Source organism: Anabrus simplex, chromosome 1, assembly GCF_040414725.1.
Source record: "Anabrus simplex isolate iqAnaSimp1 chromosome 1, ASM4041472v1, whole genome shotgun sequence".
NCBI classification, from domain to species: Eukaryota; Metazoa; Arthropoda; class Insecta; order Orthoptera; family Tettigoniidae; genus Anabrus; species Anabrus simplex.
In genome coordinates, this window is record NC_090265.1 from 486641504 (window position 1) to 486660015 (window position 18512).

Here is an 18512-nt window from a genome sequence, read left to right on the forward strand (position 1 = left end):
TTCCTGACAACAACCCTATGTGGAGGGATATATTAACTGTTGCATATTTATGTAGAGTATGTAATGTAATGTCTTGCCTGTAGACGAAGATTAAGACGGGTCGGCAATTTTAACTTAGGTTAATTGCTCTAGCACTGGAACTATACTGATTAGTAAATTCTTATGCATGTATTAAAACAACCCTGAAATCAATAACGTCAAAATAAAATTATTTTACGAAACGGACTTGAACAACTAGATGAATTGATGGACCACTAATACAGGTTCAGCAGGTAAAATGAATTAAGTATTTGTCATAAACATTTCAAAGCTTACATTTCTGAATATTTCAATAGATCATTGGAAAATAGATTTTATTTTCTGACCACGTTCTTAAGTGTATAGTTAGTCACTTACTGTTAGTTGCTGTGTATATTACGACAATAAAGTACAGTACTATTGATCGACGGTGGAAGATATCAGGAAGATATACGTTGTTATACACCAACGAGCACTGAGGAAAAGGGCAGTTAAGTGTAACAAGGTGAATAATATTCCTGTTCAGGAACAGTTATTTATATTTTAGTAATAATTTATAGTTATGTAGAAATGTTAAGGTGCTGGCATAGATAGACATACTAATTTTAATAGTGTGTAAATCATTATAAAGGACTGGAATCTACTTTGGTGGCCGGACCAAATAATTCAGACGGTAGTTATGAGCCCAAACCGGCGGATGCGATCCCAGCTTAGTCTGGTGGTAGTTTTAAGTGCCCAGATACAGCAACTTTCTCTCGGTGTATTTTCTTGCACATAAAAAATTCCTACGAGAGGAATAATCGGCACCTCGGCGTCTCTGAAAACTGTATAGGGAGTTAGTTATTGGAAGGTAAAACTAGGAATATTAATTATCATCTGCTTTGGTAGTGACAAATGATATGTAAATTCAACATTTGACATTACTCAGGGCTATTACATTGCCAGCTTATTTTAACAATACAATACGCGATAGAGCTACTAGTTAGGTGTTGCAACAATGTATGTACTCAGACACAAGGAATTTAATTCGATTAAGATGTACTCTACCTATTGAAACATAGACATGTAGTCCCTCGATGATTCTCAAATATAACTGGTCCTCGGCCTTTGTGGAATTGTGGAACTATTCTCACGCATTGGCGTAAAACGATACGAAGCTAACCAGGCATTGAAGTCTCCAGTAATTCTGGTTGCATAACCTCGATTGCTTTATCCTCGTCGTGCCAGCCTCACTTATCATGCACGTGTTATTCTTAGATCGGGGATAGCTTGGTGGTCAAGTCCATGGCCATTTGTGCTTGCGTTGGCCAGACTTGATCATGTGTTCTACTTTCTGACATTAAAGAATATGTTGACAGATCAACGTCGGCAGAAGGGTGTAAACATTTCTTTCCATTCTCAAGGAGCTTTCAGGAGTAGGAGGAGTAACAACGTATTCTGGCCAGCCTCGGTGCTTGCCTATTCTTAGAAGCGCCATCTCGACAGCGTAAAAATGTGGTGAAAAGTACGATAGTATGTGAAACGCCTGTTCGGTTCTGAAATCAGACACTGTCATTACAACTCCTCACTTTCAACTTTCTATTTGAGGACATCGGGTAGATGCACGATAAAAAAAAATGAAATGGCGTATGGTTTTTAGTGCCGGGAGTGTCCGAAGACATGTTCGGCTCGCCACGTGCAGGTCTTTTAATTTGACGCCTGTAGGCAACCTGCGCTTCGTAATGAGGATGAAGTGATGACGAAGACGACACATACACCCAGCCCCCGTGCCAGCGAAATTAACCCATTATAGTTAAAATGCCCTACCCTGCCGGAAATCGAACCCGGGACCCCTGTGACCAAAGGCCAGCACGTTATCCATTTAGCCATGGAGCCGGACGATGCACGATAAATTCAAATTCAGAGAAATAATGTTACTCAGATCATCTAGAGTTGTTTAAGTTTCCTCACCTTATATGTTGTGGAAGAGAATGGTTTTCTATACCCTTAAGTAATCGATTAAGTGAAAAAATCACTGCACTCTTTTCCTGCCTTAAATAATGGAAGTGGAAGAATAACTCGGATAAAGCAATAGTTACTGTAACCGTCTAGTGAACCACTTCTAGAATTCCCGTGGCTGTTATTTCCATACTGAGAGTTAAAGTCTTCAAGGCTTAAAGTCTGTTTAATAACTTCTGCAGCTCTGGTGGATGTACCTGTGTGTGTTAGGGCATTCGCCTGGAGTTCAGGTTCAGCGGTGGTATTTATAGTTCTACTTTTCAATTGTGTTAACTGAAACTGAGTACGCTCCATTCCGGATTCTCAAACCAGGCCTAAATTTGTGGCTGATTCAGTGAGTATAATGATGGTGTTCCAAAGGAGAAAATAAACGAATTTCCATCCCTATGGTTACTGAAGTTTTAGGAAATAATAATGAAACTATTGGAACCATAATGAAGCAAGTTGATACGTTTTCATTCAGACCACTATGTACTCTCAGCGCTTCTGTTACATCTTCACCGAGACCGTGTTGGAGATTTTCCCACCAAAATAAAATCTACAATAATTCTGTTGCGAGCTGTATATGCGAAATTGAGCCTAACTGCAAATACCAAATATTTACACAATTAGTTTTAGGGAAGGTATATCTTTCTCCCACCCATCTTCAAAAGAGGAGGCCAGAATATGAAGAGATTGAAATGCGTGGGATGCGTGCCGTAGGTTGATTAAGAGTGAAGAATCTTTTTCACAATGTTGATTTTTATGTTCCCATTTACCTTTGGAAATTAAAGGATCATTCTGCTAGCTTTGGTTTTATAATGTAACATTCTGCAGAACACCAATTATTACCAAAGGAAATGCGGACCGACGTTTCGTAGAATAACTGAAAATGTAGATAATACGGATATTGCGATTCTGTTTTACTTTATTACTAGCTGTAGTAACCGGCGTTGCCCGGGTAGGTTTTGTATGTTTACCTTTAACATTTGTATTACCACTTAGTTATGTGTGAAGTTAATTTTTATAGAATTCTTTCTTGAGATGATAATTGGGAACATGCATCATTTTCAAAAATATTTTTTTTTGAAAAGTACACCTATGAAATAGTACGTAAACGTATTACATTGTGGTATGTTGCCTTGTTTTCTACCATTAAAAAAATATTTAATAGTGCCTTTCCGCAAGGCGAGTGAAACGGCCTCTGACGTAAGCGGCGCGCTGTGACGTCACGATCCAGTACCGCATGGAGCTCTACCAGCCGTTGTGCATCAGCCGTTGCTAAAAGCCGATCGTTTATTATTCATGATCGCGAATAACTTCGAAATGACAGAAGAAAGGTTCAAAACAGCACAGTCAGACAATCTACCATGTGTAGATGTCATCATTCTTGAAAAATGTGACTTTTGTGGCCGCATAAATTAGCGGATAACAAGCAAGTTTGTAAGTGGCGTCTTTTATATATGTGCAATGTACTGTAACCCATAGTATTAGGATAACAACGAACCTGGATAGATATCACATCACTTCCAATATTTCCTTCTGGACTGATTCCCCTATTAAAGAATAACATTACATTTTCGGGCTTTCAGCATTAGTAAAGTAAGAAATCGGATTTCAGCACTAACATAAACATATAGGTAGCATTATAGTACTAGTCCGCTTCTGTGGTGTAGTGGTTAATGTGTGCCACTTCCGGAGGCCCGGTTTCGATTCCCGGCTCTGCCATGAAAGTTGAAAACAAATAGTACGAGGGCTGGAACGGGGTCTACTCAGCCTCGGGAGGTCAACTGAGTAGAAGGGTTTCGAATCCCACCTCAGCCATCCTCGAAGTGGTTTTTCGTATTTTCCTACTTCTCCTCCAGGCACTTAAGGCCACGGCCGTTTCCTTCCCTCTTCCTTGTCTATCCCTTCCGATCCTCCCATCCTCCAACAAGGCCCCTGTTGAGCATAACAGGTGAGGCCGCCTGGGCGAGGTAATGGCCCTCCTCACCAGTTTCATCACCATACTCAAAGTCTCACGTTCCAGGACACTGCCCTTGAAGTGGTAGAGGTGAAATCCCTCGCTGAGTCCGAGAGAAAACCAACCCTGAAGGATAAACTGATTAAGAAAGAAAGAAAGATCATAGTACTGTAGGTCTATAACCTATCATTTCTAAAAAATATATATATATTTATGGTTGGGGCAACTGGCCTACCCACTTCCGGGGCCCATGAAAGAGAATGAAATATATTGGTGGAGGGAAAAAGTTAAACATGATAAAGATAAATATGACTTCATCTAGTTTTCACAAGTTGGGATGAGTGGTTCAGACGGTTGAGGTGCTGGCCTTCTGACCCCAACTTGGCAGGTTCGATCCTGGTTCAGTCCGGTGGTAGTTGAAGGTGTTCAAATACGTCAGCCTCGTGTCGGTAGATTTACTGGCACGTAAAAGAACTCCTGCAGGACTAAATTCCTGCACATCGGTGTCTCCGAAAATCGTAGAAGTAGTTAGCGGGGCGTGAAGCCAATAACATTAATTACATTTGGCTTTTAACAAGCTGAGCATATCAGGAAAGAAAAGTGTCCTGGTGGCATTTTAGTCGCTCAACACAGGAATGTCTTTGGGTGCTGTGACTTTTACTTTTTTTGTTTTTGCTGTTTGCTTTACGTCACACCGTCACATATATGTCTTATGGCGACGATGGGACAGGAAAGGCCTAGGAATGAGAACAAAGCGGCCGTGGCCTTAGGTACAGCCTCAGCATTTGCCTGGTGTGAAAATGGGAAACCACGGAAAACCATCTTCAGGGCTGCCAGCAGTGGGGTTCAAAACCTTCTATCTCCCGGATGCGAGCTCACAGCTGCGCGCTCCTAACCGCACGGCCAACTCGCGCGGTATTTTTACCCTTCGGTTTATTGACTTGGCTTGTATAACCTACAACTTAGGCTAAGTTGGATAATATTTTAAACACCTACATCACTATTTTCACCTGTGTGCAATTATGTTATTTATTTCATTAATATTATGATAATTATTATAATTGAGCATTGTCAACTTATAAGACCCCAACAAACAAGCATTGGTTTTGTGTAGAGTTATACATTTGTTAAATTCACGTTGTTTCCTTTCATGATGTACACGCCTATTCTTTGTTACATTATAGACTATTTAGATATAGCCTAAATTTCTTTACCAATTAAGCTCTTCAATAAAGACATACATAACTGTCCCATGCCAAGATATATTGGTAGAATTAGAGCTGTCAAAATGGTTCATAACCCCTTTGATTTATTATCTTGACATGGATCACCCAAAACATAGGTTAGGTTTGGAGAATACTTTAATAATCAGCATTATTTAATGCACTGTTTATTACTTTCATATTCCAAGATGTAATTGAAGCATTTAAATAAAGCATCATACATTAAAATTTAAAGTTTTACCACTAGAACAGCTGACATGGAAAAATGATTTGAAAATTCAAACAAATTCATCTTACGTTAAAATCTTCAAAAAAATAAACTGTAGACTTTTCCGATATATCACCAGCATTTTTCCGGCTCGTCAAAATCCATTTCTCCCTAGTTTTAGCGTCTTTGGAACATGTATAAACAATTTGTTTGGTATGGTATGCGATGTGCTATTGCACATCGGAACTCTACACCATTTATAAGTTTTCTGCCTCACTGTCTGCGGAGGATTCATTTTAAGTCTAAAATATACCACTCAGATTATTATCCGATGTATAGACCTCGAATTTAATCATACTAGACACTAACGTAAAGTAGAAATACGCTAAGTGTATCCTGCTTCTCACAGCGCACTATGTGTTATTTCGTCTGCTAATTCAGTCAACCTGTACGATGACGTCAGACCAATGAGATCGCGTACTTGCGTGACGTGACATTTTCGTAGATTTTTATCATGTTTGGAGTTATTATTTTTACATTCTGATCACATTTTTGAATTCTGCATGAAATTTTGAATCGGATTAGCATATTTTTAATTAAAACCCCGGATCATGCATGTTCCCTATTGATATTTTGCGATATATTATGTAGTTTTAGAGTAATTTAGGTGTGTTTGATTTGAATTTTTTCGAATAAAACTTACTTCTGGTGGAAGCTCGAATTGACTGGGAAGCATTTGATCCTTTCAAAAAATAAGTGATAACTACCCTATACGTATTTGTTCGTCGCGCTATAGATAAGTGTACAGAATTTCAACTGTCAGTGAGATTGTAATCACCAAAAGCAGTGGATTCAACACTATCTCGGCCATTTTAGACTGTTTACTTGTAAGCCCCTCTCAGCCCCCCATCTCAATGGAAGCTGAACCTGGACTTAAACGGTATCCAGAGCATCACAATTCATCTCAGCTACACATTAACAATGGATTCGCATTAATGGTACTTTTCATTATTTTTACAAATTATACCCTCCCATTCCCCACCCCTATCGGGGGTTGGGATATCTAATCTCCATAGAATTTTTTTCCACATGGTAAATCATACTGTATATGCACGAAGTTTCGTTGAGAGCTGTTGTGGAATATACCAACTTACATCCATAATCTCGATTATTTTTTACATTCATTTTCACCCCTTCTCAACCTCTGTACTGATTGCGGCTGAAGTATGACTTTTTATTTTCCACCCCTTCTCATCCTTATGCTGATGAGGGCTGAACTTGGACCTAGACGACATCCAGAGTGTCACTATTCACCCCAGAGTCCTCGAAAATTATGGACTGTACATTATTTGTCGTGTTGTATTATTTTTATGTTTCATCCCTCTTTCTGTATTTTTTATAATTCACCCCCGCTTATGGCGGTGCTAGAGTTATTTGACCCAAAATAATTTCTTCCAGGTGGTAAGTCATATGTGTGCCAAGTTTGGTTGAGAGTTATTTTAGAACATACACACATAAGTCCGTAAACTCGGTCACTTTAGACATTTTCTTTTCTTCACCCGTTCTCACCCCCTCCCCCCACCTCCCGTCGATTTCGACACAAATATCGGTAGTTTTCGGTTAATTTTAAATTTCACCTCCACCCATGTGAGCTAGGGTTCTCTTATCCCACATTATTTTTTCCTGGTAGCAAGTCATAACTGTACCAGTTTTGGTTGAGAGCTATGTTGGAACATACAAACCATTTCCTCGGTCATGTTGTAAATCTTCTTTTTTCACCTTCCTCGCCCCATATGCAAAAGGAGACTGAACTTGGAGATTTTTTTAAAACCGGAGTGCCACTATTCATCTCAGCGACACCGAAAACAATGGATTCGACACTATTTTAGATTATTTTTACATCTCACTACCCCCTTTCCCCCTCACCTTCACCCCAAAGGGAACAGAACTTGGAATTTTAGAAAATATCCGGAGTGTCACTATTCATCTCAGCGACCCCAAAAAGTACGGATTCGACACTATTTTCGATTACTTTTATATTTTACTCCCCCTTGCCCCCACCACAAAGCGGGCTGAACTTGGACTTTAGAACATACGGAATGTCACTATTCATGTCAACGCCACCGAAAACTATAGATTCGAGACTAATTTCGATTATTTTTATATCTCACTCCCCCCTCATTCCAAACGGGGTTGAACTTGGACTTTTAAAACATCCGGAGTGTCACTATCCATCTCAGCGACCCCGTAAACTATGGATTGGACACTATTTTCGATTACTTTTATATCTTACTCCCTAATGGTGCTTGGGGTGTCTTACCCCCACGTGGTTTGTCTCCTGATACTAAGCCATAAGTGTACCAAGTTTGGTCGAAATCGCTCCAGTGGTTTATTAGGAGATGTGGTACAAACCCACAAACTCACATACATACAATCACGAAGGATGAAGGGAATTAGGGAATTATATATATATTATTTAGCCACCTCGGAAAGGATAAGGGAATAGTCATGGTTTTATCAAACACTTATGCACCCATCACCAATCACATATACACCAAGCATTAATGTAGTGTTAAAATCACAGCAGAGTTCGATCACCAGCGTGTAATGCGCGGTCATCAAATGGAATTCATTATCTGTGATCATGTATTGACACACAAGAGGTGTACGTTCTTCTATGAATTGCTAGGAAAGGAGCGTATTACACCAGCAAATGAACCTTGAATGATGCGGAGCTTTGGTATCCCGGCGTTCGGATAATTGAGTTGAACTTAGTTTTTATACGTGCATGTGTAGACATACTTAGAAAACGTGAATAAATCATCTAGCTGTGACCTTAGAAATCCTTCTTTCTCATCCTCCTCCTCTTCCTCCTCTTTCTTACTCTTCATGATTTCTTTTTGGATTCATTCAAGCGACAATCGCAATCACTACTCCATACTTTTCAGAGAGTAAACGTTCAGTCATCACCAGCGTTGACTGTGTAGTGTTCGCCGTTAATGTTTACCGATTGTGTCCTTGAGGCAGAGAGTTTGTCATTCATTTGCTATCGACCATTGCCACTATGTGATGTTCTGAGAAGAACATTCCGTGCCTCGCTTGCTCCAGTTGCAGACATCACGTGTTCTACTTGTAACACACTCCTCGGCCCACTTCAACACATTGTACCACATTGTAACGACTAGATTTGATGAAATGATTGCTCTCAACAGAGGAAGCCTCACCTTACCGATTGGTTTCGTTCGGTAAGTCCAGTTCTCTCAGCGCTACACAGGAATTACGAGCTATTAGCTTGTAATAGCTCTACGCGCCTCTCGTTTCTCTGTATTTTAATATCCGCTATTAAATATTCCTAATCTTGCTTCATGAAGAGAGTTCCTAATAGATTCATTTAAAGACACACATGAGAAATTTTCTTCATTACGTGTTACTCACTAGAGAATCGTCCGTAATGAGAAATCGGGCTGCTGAGTAGGTTTCATGACATCTGACATGTGCAGTTATGTACGATATGTCTGTACAAAACTAGCTGCAATATCCGTCGCTGACGAGTTATTGGAAAAGTGACAATCGTAGGTTAACAGGAATAGCTAGTAACACACCACTCTGTTGACATGAAGGTCCATGTTATGTTCCCAAATATTATATTTTCGGTCAAGCCGACAGATGTTTTCTTAAATATCCATGTATAAATTTGTGAATATCTACAATTTTGTCAATCGTACGGTAAAGCTAATATCATATATAAAAGATTGAAAATTAAATTTCACTATTGTTATGTGCAGTTCTTAGTTAGAACTAACATTTCCGAAGATATTTGAAATATTGTAGAAAATGTAAGAATCAATAATCTTCCTGTTTTTAACTCTCGTACGGTAAACACGTTTGAAACTTACTAGTTCGAAAATTATATTTTACATGAGTTTAGCTAGGGAGTTTTTCGATGCAGTTAATGTTCATGCAGAATTTTGACATTTTCTGTACGGCCCTGTAAATAATACTACGTCACCAAATGATTTTGAGCCTTTGTGCACATCCGGGATCTCTCTGCACTTAAATACCGACTTTAAAGGAATTCTGTGTGCTAGTTTTCCTGTGATGTAACAAACAAAAAACAAACAAACACGTAAAAATTGAAGTGAACCTAATTTCGACTTCAGTATACTTAATAAAAAATATGAAGTGTAAGGGCCTATAGACAAAATTACAATTTTATTTATATGGATATTAGCTGCTGAACGCAAGATAGAATAGCCACGGTACTTGTCAGGAACTGGGGAAACGTGAACGTTGCACAGATTTACATGAGGATGAGTGGCCTTTTGGAGATAAATATCGCATTTTTAATAAGAATTTGGCCACATTAAGGACCAAATTACAACGTACAAAAATGACATGCCAATTTATGAAACATAAGCAAAATAGGCCCGTAGTTTTACGTGACTGTTGATATCGTAATCATAGTCACAGTTTTACGTGAAATCCAAACTACTTGGACGTAGCTTTTCATTTAAAACAATATCGCATGCATTTGCTGGGATTTTCAAGCGCAACTGCCTGGGTGAGAAGCCTGTGACCATATCCATTTGGGTGGGGAGTATTATCTTGACATTTACATGGCTTGGACTTTATGAGCTACTGGATTTTTCTTTTGTTTGGTCTGTTGTATTTCTCATAGTAGTATGCATTTCTTTTGTGCAATATAATTTGCTAATGAAACAAATAATAAAATTGCGTGTTTAATTATTACTTTATAATTATATTATATTTTCTTGCAGGAACTCCTCGTGACAACTTCGCTGAAGAGAAAAGCACGGGGGAGTTCGAGAATTATTTTCGTCATAAAAATGTAAGTACTGCGATATGGATTTATAAAACCGTTTTAATTGGTAGTTTCCATTGATTTTATATGATTTTTAACCTTCTCATTGCAAGTTATTCACATTTGAGGTCATATGTTCAATATAAATCATTTAGAAATGCGTATTACGGTTGAGAAATTATTGAAAGAGATGACGTAGCTAAAGCAGCCGTTTGGCATAGGTTACGTCTGAAGTTTCTTTCGTAAACGTATTTGGGCCGGAGAGCGTTACAAAAACGCATACGTTTTAAAATCAATATAATTTCTAGACAACACAGTGAATCAATCAGCAAGACTCTGATCTCAGTATGACGTCATCGGGTAACAGCTCTGGACTCCGGCATGATCGCAAGTGGTTTGAGGTGTCTTTCGTTCCGTCTCAGTGATTTCTACACGTCTATGGCAGAAATGAAACTCAAGTAATGAACATTTGAGAATCTTTGGTGCGGAGAAGTTCGAAAATGTTCTTTCTTTCAAAAATGCCGTGACATGGAAATTAAATGGCATCAGAAGTATCGAAAATGCATTCGAGAGGATAGAAAAACTTATCATAATTCCATAAAATCCCTAAATCACCAATATCGAGGGTCAAAATCTTTATCGGGATCGTTTCAAGTTAAGGCGGTCGGGCGCGGTGAGGCAAGCTCCGCGCTCCTGGAGCTTTAGCCGAGCATATCTACTGTCCCAGTGGTGGAAGACGATTTGTAACTCATGGTCTTGAAGATGTGCAAATTTGTTAAGGAAATACATTATCAACCGTAACATTACAAATCCACACTAACTGGGTACTTTATTTCGACAATAATGTTACCTGGCTCGTATTTTACGTCAAAACTTGTGGTCATGACCTCGACACCGCTGTGTGATTTTTTTGTTTTATGCGAATGCATCTATCGGTCTGGGAAGCCAAGAATAACGGCCGGGCGGATTCGTCGTGCTGACCACACGACACCTCATAATCTGCAGGCCTTCAGGCTGAGCAGCGGTCGCTTGGCAGGCCATGGCCCTTCGGGGCTGTTGCGCCATGGGGTTTGGTTTGGTTTTGCATCTATAATTCTGACCACAATTGCCACCAATGTTCTGTATTGACTTAGATCCACCTTGTCAATACAATTCAAAGCCTAGTATATTTGTTATTACATCAAAGACGTACAGATATATAAGTACATGTTTCGAGAATCTATCAATATTCTCTTCTTTAGTTTACAGATTAAAATCACATGAATGTATCAGACCTTTTAAAAAATAAAACTAAACCCCATGGCACTACAGCCCTTGGAGGGCCTAGGCCTACCAAGCGACCGCTGCTCAGCCCGAAGGCCTGCAGATTGCGAGGTGTCGTGTGATCAGCACGACGAATCCTCTCGGCCGTTATTCTTGGCTTTCTAGACCGGACCCACTATCTCACCGTCAGATAGTTCCTCAGTTCTAATCACGTAGGCTGAGTGAACCTTGAACCAGCCCTCAGGTCCAGGTAAAATTCCCTGACCTGGCCGGGAATCGAACCCGAGGCCTCCGGGTAAGAGGCAGGCATGCTACCCCTACACCACGGCGCAGGCCTTTAAAAATATGCCCTAACTTAAACATAGTAAGGACAATACAATAAAGCATTAAAAGTTCAAACATGAATAACATTCATGTTATGTCCAGTCTTGTTATGATAATATCGTGTGAGAATTCATGTATGGTATTAATATTAAGCTGATTTGCAATTATCAAATACTGTTGTGGTGTGGCATCTGTATGACTTTCATAAACCAGACACCCTTCATAGGTCTCATTTTGTTCTTGCCGAGCTGAGTGGCTCTGACGGTTGAGGCTTCTAACCCCAATTTGGTAGGTTCGATCCTGGCTCAGTCCGGTGGTATTTGAAGGTGCTGAAGTACGCCAGCCTCTTGTCGGTAGATTTACTGCCACGTAAAAGAACTCCTGCGGGACGAAATTCCGGCACCTCGGCGTCTCCGAAAACCTTTAAAAAGTAGTTCGTGGGACGTCAAGCGACCATTGCCAAGGCGCATCCAACGGAAAGAAATGTAGTCCTGTTAGAAGATTAGCCTTCCAAGTTCAATTGAACTTTCATTATATTGGATGCGAAGCCCTTGGAGATGTGTTTGCATTTTAAGATCAATCGGCAGACTGATAGATTCTCGAAACATGTACTTATATATCTTTATGTATTTGATGTATTATAATTATGTATACGAGAGTATAATCCTGATGTAAACATGGTATGTCTACACATCCGCCAAAGAAGGAGTTGTGATTTGCTGAGCGTGTAGTACCGACCTTCACCCTGTCAACGTCTCGTGTTCGGACGTACAGTGCTGCGCATCGCATAAGACAACAGTGCGAAGAACTGAACTTCTGAATAAACGACTAAACCTGGATTCTGTTCACTTAGTAGTTTATTGAACAGTGCACTGCCTATGGTCACTTCTGAGCGGTTTTCCTCTTTTGTGCTTCACTACACGCGATGGTCTTACTTCTTGCTCCATTTCTCTCACTATGAATAGAGCCCTGCGCGGATATACAAAAATAACATCCGCTCCGCATCTGCGCTTCCTTCATCCGCATCCGCACCCGCATCCGCGAATGGTTATCCGCATCCGCAAATTGTTACCCGCGGATATTATAAATATTTAACTTCAGTATATTACACCCAGGATATTGAAGCGGATAGATCTGCTAACATAATACAATAGGCCTGAGACCTGGCACCAGAACCCCTACAGTCACAGGTTTATGAGGGATTTTCTTTTTCGACGACTAGCGACGTATTGACCATTGTTCCTTTCTTCCACTAATTGCGGACAGAAGCTAGTTAGGCTTAGGTCAGATTTATGTCTTTATGATCTCAATGCTCTATATATCACCATTCTCCCAAACCAGGGTCACGGGTCGCCTAACCACAAGCAAAAGTAATAGCATACCTGAGGGGAAATCAATAAACATCATTATTTAGAAATTATCAGCAAAATTATCCGCACTGACATACAGTTTGTATCCACCAAGACACTAACTTTGCGGATATCCGCAGATTTATGTCTTTGTCCACGTGCAAAGGCAAGGTGTTCCGCCTATTTGTTTATATCAGGATTAATCTCTTGTGAAAAGAAGTAGGATAGCAAATACACTAGACTGAATTGCACTGACAAGCGGATCTTTAAATATTAATAACAGGTATGCGAATGTGCAGATGTCTGTTCTTAAGAATTTCTGTGTCATATTACTGTATACTGTCTCTCTCAAGTAGCAAGGAAATAGTGTAAGAAATGTGCGCGGATTGAGTCAGGATAAGTCTAATGTTTGAATGTCAACATCATGACGTGTACCTGCGCGCGACCTCAGGCAGACTGGTATTGTGCAACTGATTTAATATTTGCCAAGTGTCGAGGTCTGGCTGAACTCACATTCTAGCGAGAAGAGTGTCGTCACAAATCTCACCTTGCAGTCAATCAAGAGCTTCTGTAGGCTTGGCAGTAAGTCTGGCCCGGGAGGGGAACTGGAAGTGAAGTTCCCGATCTGTAAGCCTGTCTCTGCCGTCGTCTAATTTGGAAAGTTTTAAATTGAATGATATCCTAAGTATCTTAACTCGTGAGATAATCTGGTTGAATCTTTAACCATCATTTAGTGTAAATGCTCCGCAATAGTCTGGGAAGTTGCATAAACTTGTCTTCAAGCGCCTTATCTTCAGTGGACGTTATTTGTCATCCTGTTGCACACGCTTTGTCGGGACATGTTCTGATATTTTACATTCCTTAGGCATGAACTGCATCTTCTTCCTGGTGCGTTTTTGCGTTTGTCTTATTCCTTCTGTGATGAGTTGAAGGATTCGGTACTTTTCGTTCCGCATTATGTGACCATAATATCGGTATCTTATTTTCCTTTTCTATACTTCGTTTTGAGTCTGCTCTAAATATTTCATTTTCAGGCATTTTCCCCTGTTGATTTTATGTCGCAGCGATTCAGACGGGTTTTATGGCGAGTGGGAAGAAAACGACCGTGGTCTTAAAAAAGAAGGCAGATCCAGCAATGTCTTGCTGTGAAAATGGGTAACCACAAAAAAACCATCTTCAGGCTGCGGATAGTGAAATTCGAACAACTAACAGTTGAACACGGGCCGAACCGCGTAACTAACTCGCTCGGTTTTCAGGAACGTATCCTTGTAGATGTACTGTGGAACCTCTCGAAGATACGTATAAATAGTTCTCCTAAGGCAAGTCATCTGTCAACAAATATAAACGGAATTTTTGTTGCTTCTTCATGTATTTATTGAACGAACCAACGACTTCCCGCAATTACGGGTTGCCACAATGGATAAAGTAAAGCATATCAGGATAGAAAATGTTTTATCGCATAGGAATATAGCGGTGATACGGATTGTGTTTTTACTAATGGATGTCCGAACACGTGAGATTTCAGGATGTGTACAGATCGACGTATGGTGGTGGCGACTATTCTTTCAATGCTGTTCAAAGGCACATCGAACTTCTTCCAGAATTCTATGAACAAGGCAGGTATTGTGCCGCGAGCGCCAACCATTAGGCCGATAATCTCTATTTCATTCAGCTGGTATTTATCTTTGTAGAAAGGAATGGTGGGCCCGTAGATGAACTTCAGTAGACTGGCCGACATGGTGCTCGAGTCGGATGGTCGGATCGATAATGAAGCCTTTCTTGTCGTTATCTTTAAAGGCAATTATGTCAATTCGTCTTGTACTCCCTGCTGTAGAAAAACCGCGGACTTCTTCATGTACACGGAAATTTTTGCTACGGAGTTCTTCTGCAATCAGTGATCTTGTGGTGACGTGAATTTCTCAGTATTTCGCCGTAGGGGCAAGAACCCAAGACGTAAGCCAGTGCATCTGCGACAGCGGTTTCCGTCCTGAGTTCTGCCCGGGATAGTTCGTACTGCAGAAACATTTGATTTCATCTTGATTGCCTCCCGCCATTCGCTACAAGAGAGTCCCTGGCGATGCCTGATCCTACACCGATCTCCCTCTGAGGCAAAGAGCACCAAGTTGCCGTTTCACGGCTTCTTAGTTCTTGGCGGATTTTTCTTGGATTTGGAAGGTCACTGCCTTTATTGGAGAATCGGTTAATATCTGTGATGTTGAGGGCCTGTAGACAATGCGTCGTTTCGGATGTCAGATCACGCATCTTTGAAACATAGCTATTGCTGGCTCGGCGAAGGACCACTTGACTTATGTTTGTGTTTGAGGTAGTGCTTTCTTCTTCCTCCTAGGAATTGTGGGATGGCTTCTGACTTAGATGGACAAACAAAAACCTCTTGGTCTGCAGATGTTGGAGTGCACTTGTTCAGCGTAACAATAACCGCAGTGGTATAACTTGGCCTTCTGAGCAGGGGTGCCGCCTTCCATATCAGAAAACTCCTTAGCTGAGCTCCGTTCCATCCCTCAGTGTAGAATTAAAATTTTGGAATGACTAGGAATCGAACCCCGATCTTACAGATGAGAGGCAAGATGGCAAATACTTTAATACAAAAATTGTATCCTACCTTCATTTAGACCATCTCAGCACTGAGCTAAGTATGTTTTCATACGTTGTTTTAATCTCTTAATGCTGTTCGAAGAACTTACAACTGATATTGCCTGTACAGAAACATTTAGTACAATCGTTTGAAGTCAGCTTATGTCCCAGTTGGCAAATGGTCGACAAGATAGCTGCTTGACTTGTCATTGTTTGAAAGAAGTGCGATAAAATCTTGTCCTGCTTGACGTCACTAAGACGGGTAATCAAGGTAAGTAAGATGGTCAATATTTATTGTCTGCTGTCGCTGCAATACAAAGTACACAGTATACTTCAGAAACTGGCGATCACTTCCTTAGAGTTGTGTCGGTCAATGGAACTGAGACTTTCGTAATAATAATAATAATAATAATAATAATAATAATAATAATAATAATAATAATAATAATAATAATAATGTACATCCTTTTCCTCTTGGGACCTCCTTCGTCTGTACGCAGAGGGGTTGATAACTCTGTAAATATAGACCCCGGATGTAGGCTTACATGATATTTTCTGTTCAAAATATCTTGAGAAATGGGCTTCTTGGGTATCATCTTGCACAGAAGAGCGGATTTAAATAGAATGACTGTTTCATTCTTCTTCCCCATGACTTTCTCGTGGTACATATGCCTTGTCCATATGGTGGGCCTACCCATTATCTTGCGTTGAACCTGTCCGCTGTCAGATACAGTCCTAGAATAGCTTTCTCGCAGGCATTTAAACACTACTTAGAATTCCTTTCTGACAGCATCTGTAAGGTTCAGCCTCTAACTGTCCATAGGAATGGTCTTAGCTGCTAAGTTCGTGGAGTGTGCTGCTTCTGGCAGGAGTATCAAAAGACTTTCTTTGTGATAGCTTAACAAAAGCCTTCTCTTCAGACTGGTTGCTTGGAGCAGTGTACATACAATAGATAGTTTATTAAATTTGTGCTTACATTGAAAACCGTATATCTGTGCGGTTGTACTTATTGCAACAATATTTCCGAAGTATCTATGCGGTCGTAATTATTATGAAATCATTGCAGCAATGTTTCCAAAATATTAGTTAAAACATATCTTGAGTCACTGTTATTTTGATTAATCGGTAACCTTTGATGTGTGTGTATTTTTATTCAGATTTGTAAACTTTAGGTTTTAATTGTAAATCTATCGAACAGGTTAGCTCAATTCGTTGCAGCACGGTCGGTAATGGTTTATAGATCTGTACTCGGGGGAGAGGTGGGTTCGTATCCCCCATAGGTCATCTTCAAAATTGTTTTCCGTGATTTCCTCATTTCAACTCAGGTAAATGCTGGGATGGTACGTTTATCAAGGCCACGACTGCTTCCTTCTCATTCTTGTCCAGTGAAATTATATCCTCACACAGTGGTACATGTAGCTTACCACTTTGGGGTATACCGTGAAAGGCGGATACAGAATTGATGAGCTGAACTCATAGCCTTTTCCTGTCCCATCGTCGCCATAAGACTTATCTGTGTCGGTGCGACGTAAAAAAAATTGTCCCCGAACACTTCTGGCACTAAAAGCCGTACGCTAACAAACAAGCAAACAAAAACAAACAAAAACATAAACAAATAAATAAATAAAATAAAATAAATAAATAAGAATCCGACATGTCCTGAAATTCCATGTATGTCATCATTAAAGGCAACATTACATTCTTGTATTTTTAAAGGCAGTTTCCCCTAGCGTTGCAAGCGGTATTTTGTTCACAGAAGAACATGCGAATACCGCGTATTGATGTGTACGTTATTATTCTAAGGGGATGTGCAACGAGATAATAACCCACATTTAACATTCATCGTAGCACGAAGAGGAATAGGTCTGGCTGTTCGAAGAATTAAAGTGATGGCTAAAGAGACGGGAGGACAATGAAAGACGTGAAAATGTAAAGACACCCTAGGTTTCGCAAAACTAATGGCGTCTGAAATGGAAGAGAACATGAGTTGGCAAAGGGAGGTCGGATAGGAAAGGAGGTAGTGCAAGTAAGCAGTAGAACTGTATGCGTGGACTGGGCCTTTAAATTCTATACATCGGTATTTTAAATAGATTAGGAGATTCAAACCGTATTTGGTAAATTAATTGAAAGTAGTTCACATTCGACAAATTTTATTTTTATAGTTCCTTGACCCTAGAGTGACAAATACTAACTAATTGGTTTCACTGATATTGCTCTCTTGTTATAAGTCAGAAAATGCTGTCCCGGTAGTTAGAGAAAATATTCTAATATCCTTGAAGTACTACCCATGGTGAACATAAGCAAGCATTCTCGTCCATTCGTAGGAAATGTCTGGAGTAAATATTGATTATGATTAAAATATACCCTATATAATACACGTTTGTTGTTCTGAAAAGGCATAGAGACTGGAAAGCAATTAGCACTCTAAGAAATGTGTTTTCATAATTATTTACTTCTTTAAAAATGTTCAAAAGAAATCATACGTGTTCGGCTTCAAAGTACAGTAGGGACGGGAAGGTACATCACAAATTTCAGATATTAAAAGCGATATTTCCAGGTAAAATAGATGTGCAGGAATCTGAAAATGGATAAGGCAGGACATAGTTGAAAAGTACATTGAAAAATGCAATATATTCCTTTCTTGATTTGTATTTCTTTCTTTAATTAATTTCTGAGAAGCATAGCTGTGTGAGTTGTGCGACTCATCTGTTGCGTGTCAGACTCCGTGGCTAAATGGTTAGTGCGCTGACCTTTTGTGCAGGATGCCCCGGGT

At 39.9% G+C, this 18512-nt stretch overlaps 1 protein-coding gene across 1 annotated transcript in view; it reads left to right on the forward strand.

Moving 5' to 3' along the window:
- The window catches only part of ko (Stork-head domain-containing protein knockout), a 780139-nt gene that overhangs the window by 338280 nt on the left and 423347 nt on the right, over nucleotides 1-18512 (forward strand). Inside the window, exon 2 of the mRNA XM_067144715.2 lies at nucleotides 10168-10238. The gene's annotated coding sequence lies outside the window, so the exon portion shown is untranslated. The remainder of the gene's footprint in view (nucleotides 1-10167; nucleotides 10239-18512) is intronic.